We start from the raw sequence: 13,385 nt of genomic DNA on the forward strand, positions 1-13,385 counted from the left end.
AACACTGAGCCCAAACCAGCTTTTTGGTTTGTGTTTGTGTTTCCATCCTTCCCTGTTTTCAATTTGTGATCTATAACCTCCATCTTCACAGTATAATCATCATATGTATTTCAAACATTTCTACTGGGTAATTTATTCACTGTAATTCACAACAGTTGCGGAGAGAGCGATATGAATATAGTTTATTTTCAGCGTTCAGTCAAATTTATATTGAGGTTAAGCCATTCCTTTGTACAAAAAATTTCACACCAGGAGGTATGCTGTGTGAGGAAATTTCAGAACCCCAGAGAAAATTTATTTATTTAGTAAAGCTCCTTTATTGTTGGCAGCTCAGTATGCCTGGCTTGTCTAAATTAATTCTCCTAATTTTCCTTTTTATGAAGCTGGGAAGAGTTACAACAATAAAGTAGGCTACAGCAGTGCTGATCATATGTCCTATAAAACACAGGGACAACAAAATGGGTGCTTAAGGGCTGTGGGGAAGGATTTTTAGTCAATACTAATAGCTTTGATGCACCATTGACATGATATTGTTATCCAGGTTTGTTAAATTTCAATTCAGCATTGACCTCCCTTAATTGTGTTAGCATTCAAATGGTAACTAGGCCACAAAGCTCATGGTTTCTCAGAGGACCATCTGTGCCAGAGCATTTCCTGCCACACCGTCGAGGATACTCTATTGATCTCTCCGCATCTCAGGGAGGGGGAAAACTTAGTTGCCAAGGCAACTCTGGTGTAGAATGTAGGTCTTTGAATTGCATTAGGATGATGTTGAGCTGCCCAAAAAGCAAGGCTTCAGACTTAATGCATATAAAGACAGTGAGGAGGGATGTGCATGGATGTTTAAATGACTGACTCTATTCCAAGAAAAGGGCAGCTCTGCCTCACATTTCTATTTCTGTTTTACTGCTTGATGCTGATGATGGCCAGTGAACAATCAAGCAGACACCAGGGGAGTGAAACGTGAGTGTGTGTGTGTGTGTGTGTGTGTGTGTGTGTGTGTGTACGCGCAAGTGTGTGTGTGTTTGCACTCAGTAAAACATTGTAACAAAAAGCCCGAATTTTAAGATGTCAGAAGATGAGCGAGATCTGGCTGGTTCACATGAAGATGCACGTGGTTCACAAACTCACATTTAAATTAGGATAAAAAAAATAAAAAAATAAAAATAATTACCACTATGATGAAACTCTGCTTGAAGAGGACACCAAGGCAGGTGCTTGTGTAAGAGGTTGAACAATCAGCAAGCCACTTAAAAATGAGTGCGTGGGACCATAAGTAAGTGCTCGAATAGCATCAAAAACAATCTAGTAGAGATAAAATGAAACCTGGGCGCAAAAGACACCAGAATTTGTTTGATAGAAGATCCAGTCTTTTACACACACAATCTATAGTCTCACATGCTTACACACTATGGTGCTAGCGTGTGTGAAAGGACGAGAATACACTCCTCTGTTAGTTGGAGATTTCTTTAAGAAAAAAAAAAGTTTGGCTCTTTACCTGCTCAATTACACCCGTACATCAAACGCTGGATGAAAATTTAACTAGGGCATCAATTAATTCTCCAGGACATTCTCAAATTAAATAACCACTGAAATGGAGGGGTGGTATGTAATTAAAAATTAAAAACAACTCAGAATACCTTATCTGTCCAATCTGAATCACTAGATTGTCGCATCAGGTAAAGAAACCACCACTTTCATCCAAATTTAATCAACCAAGCAAACCGAGGCCGTCAATTAATTCTCCTCTGTGAGAATTACTTACGAGAGTGTTTACTTTGATTACTAATGCGGTATGTGCTATTATTTAAAAAGAAACTCACATTCATCCAAAGTAAAATGTTCCTCATGACTGATGAGATCACCACCTCTACAGAGCGACTACAGCCTCCTGTTGCTAGGCAGGTAAAACCATCATGCACATACTGTATATGTGACAGAAATGATTTGTGTCCAATTACAGATTTTTCTCCTCTGTTGGTCTTTGTGGCTTCTGGTTACAAGAAGTCATTTCCCTTTTCAGTCTTTTGTTATTTGAGATTGTTTTGGAGGCTGTGCTGTCAGTTTACGGAGGCCAAGGTTTTCTGATGCCTTCACATGTCATCGGCGAGGCTCACTTTTGAATGTGACATTGTCAGCGGTCAGTCATCATCTACAAGCAGCACTACAGTCTGGCCTTATTTCAGAAAAGGCTGCTTCTGCATACAGTACACACCCCGGGTTAGACCAATGTACGGGTGTTTTCATAACATGACTCTGTCAGGAGGTAGTAAATGCCAATTAGACGGTGGAGGCAGTGAACTGCTGGCTGCTCCGGTGCGACTCTTGTCAGGAAACAGGCATAATTATTGACAGCCCGAGTTCACTGGAGTCAGCTCTGATTCCACCAGTGGATTCCTAAACCTTAAGCTCCGCAGCCCCAGGGACATCTGGGCACATCTCATCAAGGGGACGGCGAGTGGGTGTCTTGGTAAATAGAGGATCATTTGCATATTATAATTATGTCGGCATGGGAAGAGTGTTTTCTCAATTACAGCCTGTCGTTTAAAGCTTTCAATGGAGAGGAGCTGAGAAGTGAAAAACTGCTGCGGCTCCGTAAACTTTAATTGTAAATTGTAAATTTCTGAAGCAGAGTCCCTAAACGAAACAGAGAAAATGAGGTTGGCCTTTACGTTAGATAAGTTATTTGGCCTCATCTGTTTTGTTTTCAGTGTATGCTTTGTGTTGTTGGTAGTTGTTGCTGATGTTAATTGTTGTTGTTTACTGGGATGTTATTTGTCCATGTCTGTGCTTTATATGAAACCCTGGCAGAAGAGATGTTGTATCTCAATGCGACTTTCCTGGTTAAATAAAGGCCAAATAAAATAAGTATAGTCAGATATGTCATTAGTTGACTTAACTTAATTGACTGATTTTACTCATTAATACAGTACAGTCATACTTAGGGTATGATATTTACATGAAAAGTGGCTTATATACCTGTAATATAGTGTATTTCTTTTTTTTCTAGACATAACTACCTTTCTCAATAGCTGTTATCGCCACTGTACAATTAAAATTAGTGTTAAAATAATTGACATTTAACCTAATTAAACACATTTGATTATCCTTATTTTTGATAATTTTATAAAGGTGGACCCCTGAGTATTACCTGGGAAATGATAATTAACAATTACTTAACCAAAGTCCTACACAATTGATTAGAGGAAATACTTCACTCTTGTTTTGGCTTTCTTTTAGTCAGCCTGGAACATCTACAGCAGCGACTGGCCCACAATCTTAGGCAATTAAAGCTTGCGTCTGGCCAGACTTAAACAGAGCGCAGACACAACCATACTTCGCAACCAATCATTTACAGTGGAAGTTATATTTCCTGTGATCATCGGCACAATTGATTTTTGTTCAACATACCTCAAGCAAAATCATGCATTATGTAATTCCCCCCCGAGTACGTCAGAGCTCTCTGATCACCTCTCTATTCAGTCTTGCTTTACATTAAAAGAGCTTTTCCATGTGAAGTAAATTGCTATTCCCTACAAAAAAACCTTTTTTTCTACACATAGCCCTACTTAAATCGATGAAATTGTATCACCAATCACAAGGGCCGTATGATGCATAGCGTATCTATTCAATATGGTGGGGTTACAGCCAATTCGCTCGATGCACAAATTGTTTGAACAACTGAGCCGAAAAGAAAAAAAAAAAAACCCTTGGACTAACATTCCATCTGCTAGCTGCCATGATTAATAGAATAAACAGGAAAATGCACTATCCTCTTATTTAGTATGGCCACTTGCTTATTTCCGACATGTTGTGAGAGGTTTTGTGGAGGAAAGAAGTTGCCCTTTTTCAATTTCACACTTTGCGGCTCAGCGAGGAAATTGCAGCCGTTATGATAAACATGAACCATATTGTTTCACCTTTATTGTTAAGTACAGCCATGGGTAAACTGCCCATATGAGAGAAAATATATCCCAATAAAGTGGAAAATGTACCTATACACTTTTTTTTTTTTGCACTATATAGAATGCATCTCTATCTTTTGAAATATGAGAATCAATGTTCCCCGTGGTGGTAAAGATTTAGTTTAAATTCATTCTTTTTGGGGAGCTTTTCGGAGGTGAAACAAATGCCTCAGTGCATAGTCTCGCTGATTTTCTTTTCTCTCGGTAGTACTTTCACAGATGCTTTTTAAAAGATTATTGCAGTGGAAAAATATGCAAAAAAAAAAAAAAAAAAAAAAAAAAAAAAAAAGAGCAGCTGGCTGACAGTATAGGGAAGACGGTGATTCTGAATGACATCGCCCGTTTCCCAGCTTAGTTGTTTTGAACTCCAAAAAGTGTCAGTGCTGAGATTTATTTAGGGCTGTTTACATGTTAGTGCATAGCCTGTTCTCTATGTGGCTCCCACTGTACAAACTGTACGCATAATGCTCTTTTTTTGGTGATAGTAATGCCAGATCGTTCTGCGTTTGGTTCTGATGGCCTAATACGCAGCCTTTTTTTTGCATATTTTGTATAGTGAATTGGTGTTTTATGTGTGATTTGTCTTGCCTGTTAGCAGCGTGGCATCATGTGCACACGCTGAAGGCGACTAGACTCTTGAATTTAGTCAGATTTGATGCCTTATGCTGCCCCTTTCTTGAACCACTGTGTTTTTGTGATGCAGTTTCTTTGACATTTAGTTCCAAATCCTCCTCCCAAGCGTCCCGCTGCATTGACTCTGCTCAGTATGTTCCCCTGCACGGTATTACTTATGCCTGTTACGTTCCCACTCCTGTCGCAGAGCCTGGCAAAGAGTTATACTGTCAAAAGAAAATATATATGAAATAGCTAAACTTGAGACGTGGGTTTGCACAACAGCAGAATCACAACCACACAGCATCAGTCATCATTAATAGCCTATAAGCTGCAGATTTTCTCAAACAGCAGCGTTTACTGCATTGTGTAACGTGAAAGGAGCAATCTCCAAAACAAACACTGCATCTGCACATTTCAGTAATTCAAGTATAATTGCATTCATTTTAAGCAAATTTAACAATCACAACAACACAAACTGCACAGTAGTGTACTTTTTTCCAAACAAAAGTCCACATGCAAGTACACATGCACAATGCAAAGAATAGCAGTGTTCAGTGTCATTAATGATAAAGCTACTGAAAAACTGAAATGTACCTTGAAATTGTAAATTAAAGAATTGTGTGTTCCTAGCCAGACGCTACTAGATATTGATGAGCCTATTTATAATTTCGATCAATACAAAGTGAATATTCCATGAGTTCCTTCATATGCATTTCTATGTTATTATTTGATTGCAAAATCAATTTAGATTAACTGGATTCAAATAAATCTACTGTAAAAAAAAATGGATGCAAGAATGAAAAATTCACACTGTTCTAAGTCTTGTGGAAGACTCTGGCCCTGATTCATTCATGGCTGTAAAAATTATGTTTGTGTGGAACAATGTTAACAAGAGACAAAAAACAAAGACTACATACACTATGGATTTATCTACCTACACAGCTGGCACTGTACCACAAAAGTGAAGCGAATGTTGCAGGATTAAGCTGGTAAATGTATCAGAAAAGGTTGAACCGATTACTCACTGCGAACTACATTAAATTAGGCCTATAATAGGAATTCAAAATTAAATAGAGAGGGGGTGAGGGATGTTTCATAATCACAAGATCAAACACTTTTTTGCATTTTAGTGGTTGGATTGAATGTAATTTAATTTATGGACTTGAATGATCTTTAGATATCAGTATCTGTAAACATCACTATGTACCAGCAAATCACTTACTGTCTCAAGGCTACAATATGATGCACTATCACCACTCTTGATACTGCGCTGCACTGAAAGAAGCAGGTTAAAGATGAAGTCACCCTTTCATAAACAACAGCAAACATGTCATCCAATAAAATACCCTTTTAACTAAACTAAATGTCTGTAAAACATAATGAAGTGCATTATTCTTATAGGGTCATGGGATATTTGAAAATCCATTCATGAAAAGTTAAATAATTGTCCTTAAAAATGGTAGTTATCTTATTGCTGTCGGAGGAAGAGCACTTTACTTGAAATGCAGACAGCAGCCAGTCCAGGTTATTACTGCAACACTGTATAATACTGTGAGGGAGACAATAAATAACTTTTCTGCATCACCTTTATGTGTCGACTTCTCTGCATCATTGGAGACTCATTGGGAACTTTATATGGATATGTCCTTGAAATATCAGAACTTGTCATTTTAAAATACCATCACAGGGACTGTAAACTATAATCTGTAAATTTTCACTGAAATGGTTTTCACTGTCATTTTCGAGTGTAGAAAAGATGAAACTGTTAGAATCTAAGTTCCTTCTCAGCAGCGAGAGGCCTGTTTCTCAATTTCTGCAGAGTCAAACAATCGGTTTTGCTGGGTATCAAAAGCTGCTTTCACATGTAAGAGTGGGGGCGATCCAATCAGAGCACGACCTCAGCTCTTAGTCCTCCTGCCTCCATTACATTGACTCTTCAGCTGCACCTGTAATCCTCCACTGGAGCCTCTAATGGTGGCAACATGGACTGCTGGCTCATTAGCACGGCATGCCACAGGTTACTTTAACAAGGAAACGCTTTATCATGGAGCATCGCAATATGGAGCTTTAGCGGGCGATGGTGTCAGATGTTGACTTTCAGCTCCCAAGTTTTTACCCAATGAGCTCTACAGCAAAATTATCTATGAAAACATTTGCTATCATATTGTTTCAGCAGCAGAAAGACTCCTCCTAATTTCCGTTCTCACAACGATGTTGTCACCCTAGAAGGGGAACGCCCATCCAGCCCTGCTGGACTATATTAATATAGAAATAATACACAAATAATACAGCCTCTAAAGCACCATTTTATTACAGTTACTGACTTTTAAGAACCGTCAAATCTTGGTGCATTAGCTTTGTTTACTATATCTTTTAAGTTTCTTGTGTTGCAAGATCCCTGAAAGCATTTGTTTTCTAATTTTGCCATAATAAACTGCAGAAATGAATGGGATAGTGTAGTTTACATTAGTTTGCTTGGTGACAGTTAATTATTTACATTTTCAGTGTTTTGAAAAGTCAAATTAAACTATGACCTAAGTCTGTGTCACTCTTGCTTGTGATGTAAACTCCATTATGCCGCAAGGCTTACATAAAGGTCAAGACTGCAACAAAGTCTAATACGTATACATTTCTATGTGAATCAGATCCTTATTCACCATTTCTGCCTTCTGTTACAGTTTTTGTGAAATGGGGTCTGTGTACTTCATCTGTATCAGCATAATTAGTTAATTATCTGACTGAAATATTTAGAGTGACTGTAGACAAGCACACAGCACACTCTGTAGGTCCCTAATCAAAAACCTGTCAGGCCTGGTATTTGAAACTGAAAGGCACATTTAGCTCTCCCTTATCTGTCAAGTAATTATTTTTTATCTGTATTTTTTCATAGCCGTGCCGATATTTAATATAGCTGACTCCAAGTGAAACACGGTCAATAGATTAGCAAGAGACATTACAATCCATTTTACTTTCTGTATAATGAAAATTTTGTGATACGAAAAAAAAACTTTAAGATTAGCCGCTGTGTAAAAAGTGTTGCCATCGTACAGCCAAGCCGCAGGGCAACAGACATAATTAAAATTGTTCCAACAATCGACCCCATGCCCCAGTCTTCACAGCACTATTCTCTGAATGTTACAAAGGCTGATATTAAATAGATGAACAATTATGTGAGGGTTTAGATAGTGTTGCTCAATCTTTTGTTGCTCGCCCCCTAGAGGAAGTACAGCAGGGCGTGCTGGGTGCAGTGTGAAAATCAAGTGGAACCAGTTTTATAAAAAAAATAAAACTGTCTTATATCCACTGCACTAAACACTGACAATTTAAATACAATACAAACAGCAGCAGGCTACACACAGACAAATAAAACTTGATTTTTACCTGTGAGACATTTGTAGGTGCAATCTAAAAAAAAAAAAAAAAGTGAAAACTACTGCTTGAAGAGATTAAGTCTACCGTTAATAATGCTTGTGACAGATTATGAAAGGAGTGGTGAGAGCGAACACTGACAACATATGGCGACTCTACCACCCTGGAGGAGGAGTGGGGGAGATGAGGGTGGAACCTCTGGGTTCATTGTGGTACAATGCGCCTGCAGCTACACCACAAATCATTAGCTCAAAATCTATTTGAGGGGGTGGCATTATCTCAAAGTGCTCTTATTTTCTGTCTCTGCTTAATTAGCAAATTTGATGAATTAGCAGCCGAACAAAATTGCAATCCAAAACCTATCATTGGTAGTGATAAGTTAAGCACAAATTAAGCTTGAATAATTTGGACATCAGACAATGTTCACTGAGACTGAACCAAACATGTAATTAAGCTTTGTTCCCTTTAGGAGGAAAAAGTCTGCAAATTTGATTGAGGAATCTGGGATGACGCAGATTTTATAGGTTCAACACTCCCAACAGATGCTGCTGCTATAGTTTTCAATCCAAAATGTGGTCTGTAAATAAAGCCTTTGCTGTGGATTTAACTGGCGTCTCACAAAAGATTTGAGGATCACTTCTCCGTTTTGATGGATGATCTGAGACACCGAGGGCGGCAGCGACGGCGGCTCAGTGGCTTTTGTCTGTTGGATTTATTCCTAGCCTTTCTATATGGAGTTTGCATGTTCGCCCTGTGTTCATCTTGGTTTACTTTGGGCGATTTTCCTCCCACAATCCAAACAAGGCGAATGGGAGACTCCAAATTGCCAATAGGTGTGAAAGCAAGTGACTGTTTGTCTGTGTTAGCCCTGTGATGGAGTGCTGACCAGTCAAGGGAGCCTCCCCGTCTCCAGCCCACTGCATGCTGGGACAGCCTCCAGCCAGTGGGTAAAGACAATGAATAACCTGAGATCACTATTAATTTGGATTGGCCTGTGCTGATCCCTACCCATTATCCACTGACTAATGTGAGCTCTGACGAGTATCAGGTGATACAAGAGTGTGAAAATTAATCTATAGATATTCCGCGTCTGGATGAGAGTTAATCTTAGGGTTGGGGTTAGGTTTAAAATGGGGTTACGGTAAAGTTAATGTGAAGATTAGTGATATACAGTCAACAGACATGCAGCAAATAGACAAATGACACCTTCTTGACTATATACTTTCTGTCCCCTGATAGTTACTTGAGTATTCAGCTTTGGATTAGCCAAATTTAAGTGTTCATTGAGTCTGAAGCAGCATTTTCAAAAACAGCATAATTTCAGTGTTAACTGTCAACTCTGCCTCTGTATGCTTAGCGTTTTTGATTAGTTCATCAATTACTTCAGTTTTCCCCTCCTCCGCTCTCTCCCTCTTCTGCTAAGCATATTTTGTGTATCTACTTTGATCTGTGTCTCTTGTGGTCATGTTTTTGCTATGCTGACGTGATGTTTCCCTGCCCCAACATTTGTAGCGTGCCCTTGGGTTTCTGAAAAGGCACATAAAATCGAATGTATTATCACTATTTTTTATCGTTATTAATTAAGTTAACTGTCATTGTTACCTTGTCCCCTTGGGTTCATTTTAATTATACTGGTAAGGGGACAATGCAAATATTTCCATCCAATTGACTTGCAAGGAGACAAACATTCTGAGCGCTAATTAGTGGAATATATAAAAACAAAGGCAGTCTGTTGCACTAGCTGAACGTATGGCTTGCATCAGAAACAGGTGAGGAGAACCTCCTCAGAAAATTATACGGCCATTAGGTACACAAGGCCAATCCTGAATGTGACTGGGATAGTTAAGTTTCATACACCATATTTCTATAATTTACCTCATGCACTAACACAGGCCCTAATCTTGAACAGCAGAGCAACCTGCTCGATGCCATTATTACACTTTAATATAGCTCCGGCCATGCTACTTGTCCATAAAACTAAATCCAGGCAAGCTCATTGTGCTGCCAGGACCACTTATATCATCCCTGCCTCATGTGCAGCTCCTCCTCCTCCTCACTCCCCTCTGCCTATGAGCCAATGCAAATTACAGTAACAGCTTGGACGTGAGTATAATCTCAAGTGGTGCGAGCTGGGCTCCATGGTGAGGCATGCAGGCAGATGGAGGCAAAGACTCTGCCAAGGCTCTTTGGGGGCTCCCACTCTTTCTCCAGCATGCTAGACAATGGAGGAGCGGTGGCTCATAACCAGCCACTCGTCTACCACTATCATGTGGCCTCCTCCCATACTCTGCATGTGGTAAGTGATATGAAAGCAGAGGCCTCCTATCGTGGTTGTCTTTATTCCAGAGCACAGATGGACACTGATACTGCTCACATTACTGTATATACTGAGCCACTCACTGAGCAGGATACCAAACTGCAGATGAGACATTCAGACATTCTCAATTGTAATGAGAGAGGCGTGAGGGAAGCAGGTAGTTTTGTATAATTCTGTGCACAGCGGGTAGCAGAAACTATTCCCTTGAGCTAAAGTACTTATTTCATCCTGTTTCCAAGGGAAAAAAAAAAAAAAAAAAAACTCAGTGGGCATGAATTAAATGATCGTTTCAGTGGTTATCACCATAATCTAATAGAAATCCTGTGATTCACTTAAAACACCATATTGGATGTTTTTTTTTTTTTTTTTTTCAAAATATTCATACATGCAGGGCACAAAATTACTTGGAAAGTCGCAGTTATTTCCATACAAATGTGCACATATGTTTGAACATATGTCATTCAAACACTAATCATGAGCTATACATTACTGTGCATAATTTAGTTGGGCCTAAAGAGCCAGAAAATGTTTAGATACGGTGCGCTTGGGTTTGGGTTGCCTGGAGGGGAACTATCTAATTCAGTGTTCAAATATGTTATCCCCATGCCCGAGGATGGCTCTGCCTGCATTACTGAACTTTATCTACTGTTTCTAAGGTCAGTAACCACTGTCTATCATAGCCAGGACCAAGACAGGAGAGTTGGTCCCTGCTCTGTAATTTGCAATGCCTACTGGTTTATAGCACAAATACAGACTGTAAAAGAGGACTGTGAGTGAGATGATTTTCTGGGGCTAAGGGCATCTTTTCAGCTGAAAAACTAGTGCACCGCTATAGTTTAAAGCTCCTTTAACTGTTAAAGTTCAGACACTCTACTGTATGAATTCCCAGATTCACTGTATCGTTTATTGTCAGTGAAGCAGCTCCAGGCTGCACATTGCCGTGAAAATGCAGATCAGAGGTTTTCTGACTTCTCTTGGTCCTCTGATTTCTAGCTTTAGGAGAAAGTTGGTCACGCTCAGAAATACTGATAGAACTATTCATGACCATAGCGGCGATATAAATGAGTTCTTGAATTCCATAGCATTCCCTTTAAGTCAGAAGAAGGATGCTTATGCCATGAGGTTACACCTCTACGTGTCATTAAACATGTCTCTGGAATTCGTGTCATATGTTGTTGGAAATGAGGGAGGTACGAGACATATGGGTCTCCGAGGAGTAGAAACAACCATTCCATCGCCCTGTATACATAAAAACAAACAGTGTGACTACGTGTATGAAGAAATCAATCGGCTGTGAGTCAGCTGTGTCAGATAAGGCTGTTTAAATGACTCAGTCTTCTGTGTGCCTGCCAACCTTGAGTTTATCTGTGCTAACAAAAAGATTTTCAGCATTTGTAACTGCGCGCGAGAGAGAAAACACCAAAGCACAAAACACAACTCCCCTACAGCTATGTACCTATTGTGTCTGACTTATGTACGGATAAGAAAGCAGGTATGATTGATTTAGCTGTACTTTAATGCAGGAGTGTTGTTTCAAATGACACATTTCTCAATGATAAAATCCTTGTTATTCAGAGCTATAATTTTGTGGATGATAGGCACTGAGCCCTGAGATAATAACTTGACACGGCAGCGTGTAAACCCCCATGTTGAGCCCAGAGAAGCTATTCTACTCTGCCTCTCGCTGCCTTCAATGCATGGCATTCCAGGAAACAGAATGAGAGTCTCAGATTACTTTGACAAGAGGAGCAGACCACAGATCACAAGATAAGGGAGGACAGCGATATCTACACAACGCTATCACTGGAATTTTTAATATTTGCAGGGCAACAACTTGATCTCTCCCTCTATTCAGCCTTGATTCCTGATTAAACACATGTATTTACCGCCTACTTGTGGAGCACTATTTTGGTTTTATCACCATAATTGTGTGCGGAGAGATGAACTGGTAGGGAATCCTGTTGTTGTGCATCTTATCGCCCTCACACTTGACAACTTGGATTAAACTGCACTCAAAAGAACAGCTGGGCAAAAGCTGTCAAAAGAATACAAATGGACCAAAGTCGCTCTACTTTCACAACATAAATTGCTTTTATTTGACAGGAGAGGTTGGATCCAATTCCTTTGAAAGGATTAATTAAAATGTGGGTATTATTTTTAGGACAGAGACAGATCAGAATGTTTCATAGAGCAAAATAGAGAAATGCAGAGTTATTCAGGGTGTAAGACGATTGTAGATGTTGCTTGTTAGGCATAAGGTGGAGGGGAGGGGGAACACTAGAGGGAACAGCAGTTACGTTGAATTCAGTAACACAAGCTGGCTAATTAGCATTGCCCTGCCATTCCCTTTGAACCAGCAGAGGACAAGTGGGAGCCATCATATTTCTCTGTTCTCAGCATTGTGAGATTCCCCCCTGACCGCAGAAACCACAGGGGTTCAGACCGCAGAGGGTCAGAGGTAGGCAGAGTCATCAACATCCGCCTCCCTCCGACACACACACACCCGCCCCTGTCGAGGGAATTACTCAGACCTTTCGCCTAAAACTACACCCTCAGCACAGTGCAGCTCCTGGCAGCACACTGGATCAGATATAGCGCCTGGACGTAGTGCAATGGCATTTTGAGGATGCAGGCCTACTCCAAGCACAGCAGACAGATGTTAAGGGGATACAGGTAGCACCGACTGCACTTCAGATGCACACAATTATTCTCAGCTGACTGCTTTCTGAAGACACAGCACAGATCATTAAGTCTATCTTCCCATGTAGCGGCTTTTAATTGGTTTCATATTATATAATGTATGATTGAAACATGAAACTGCTGTTACATGTTGCTGCAGTATTTTGAAGAGACTTTATGACCCATTTTGGTTTAGTCAGCAGTGCAGCCAATTGCGGTCATACATTGTGAGTAATGATAGAATATCTCCATACCTGTTCATTAATTACTGTCTTTTTGTTATGATGACCAAGCTCTCTCTAATCTACCAATTATGTATATTAGATATGTTACTGATGCCTCTTTCATGCATTGATACATTACCAATTTTGCCCAAAGATAGTCAACTTCCTTGTGTTCCTACTTAAGAACTACAGTTGTCCCTCGCTATAACGCGGTTC

General features: G+C 39.8%; 1 protein-coding gene across 5 annotated transcripts in view; it reads right to left on the reverse strand.

Moving 5' to 3' along the window:
* The window catches only part of lrfn1 (leucine rich repeat and fibronectin type III domain containing 1), a 30,865-nt gene that overhangs the window by 8,259 nt on the left and 9,221 nt on the right, over positions 1-13,385 (reverse strand). The gene's annotated exons all lie outside the window — the stretch shown is intronic.

The sequence above is a fragment of the Myripristis murdjan genome, chromosome 13, assembly GCF_902150065.1.
Source record: "Myripristis murdjan chromosome 13, fMyrMur1.1, whole genome shotgun sequence".
NCBI classification, from domain to species: Eukaryota; Metazoa; Chordata; class Actinopteri; order Holocentriformes; family Holocentridae; genus Myripristis; species Myripristis murdjan.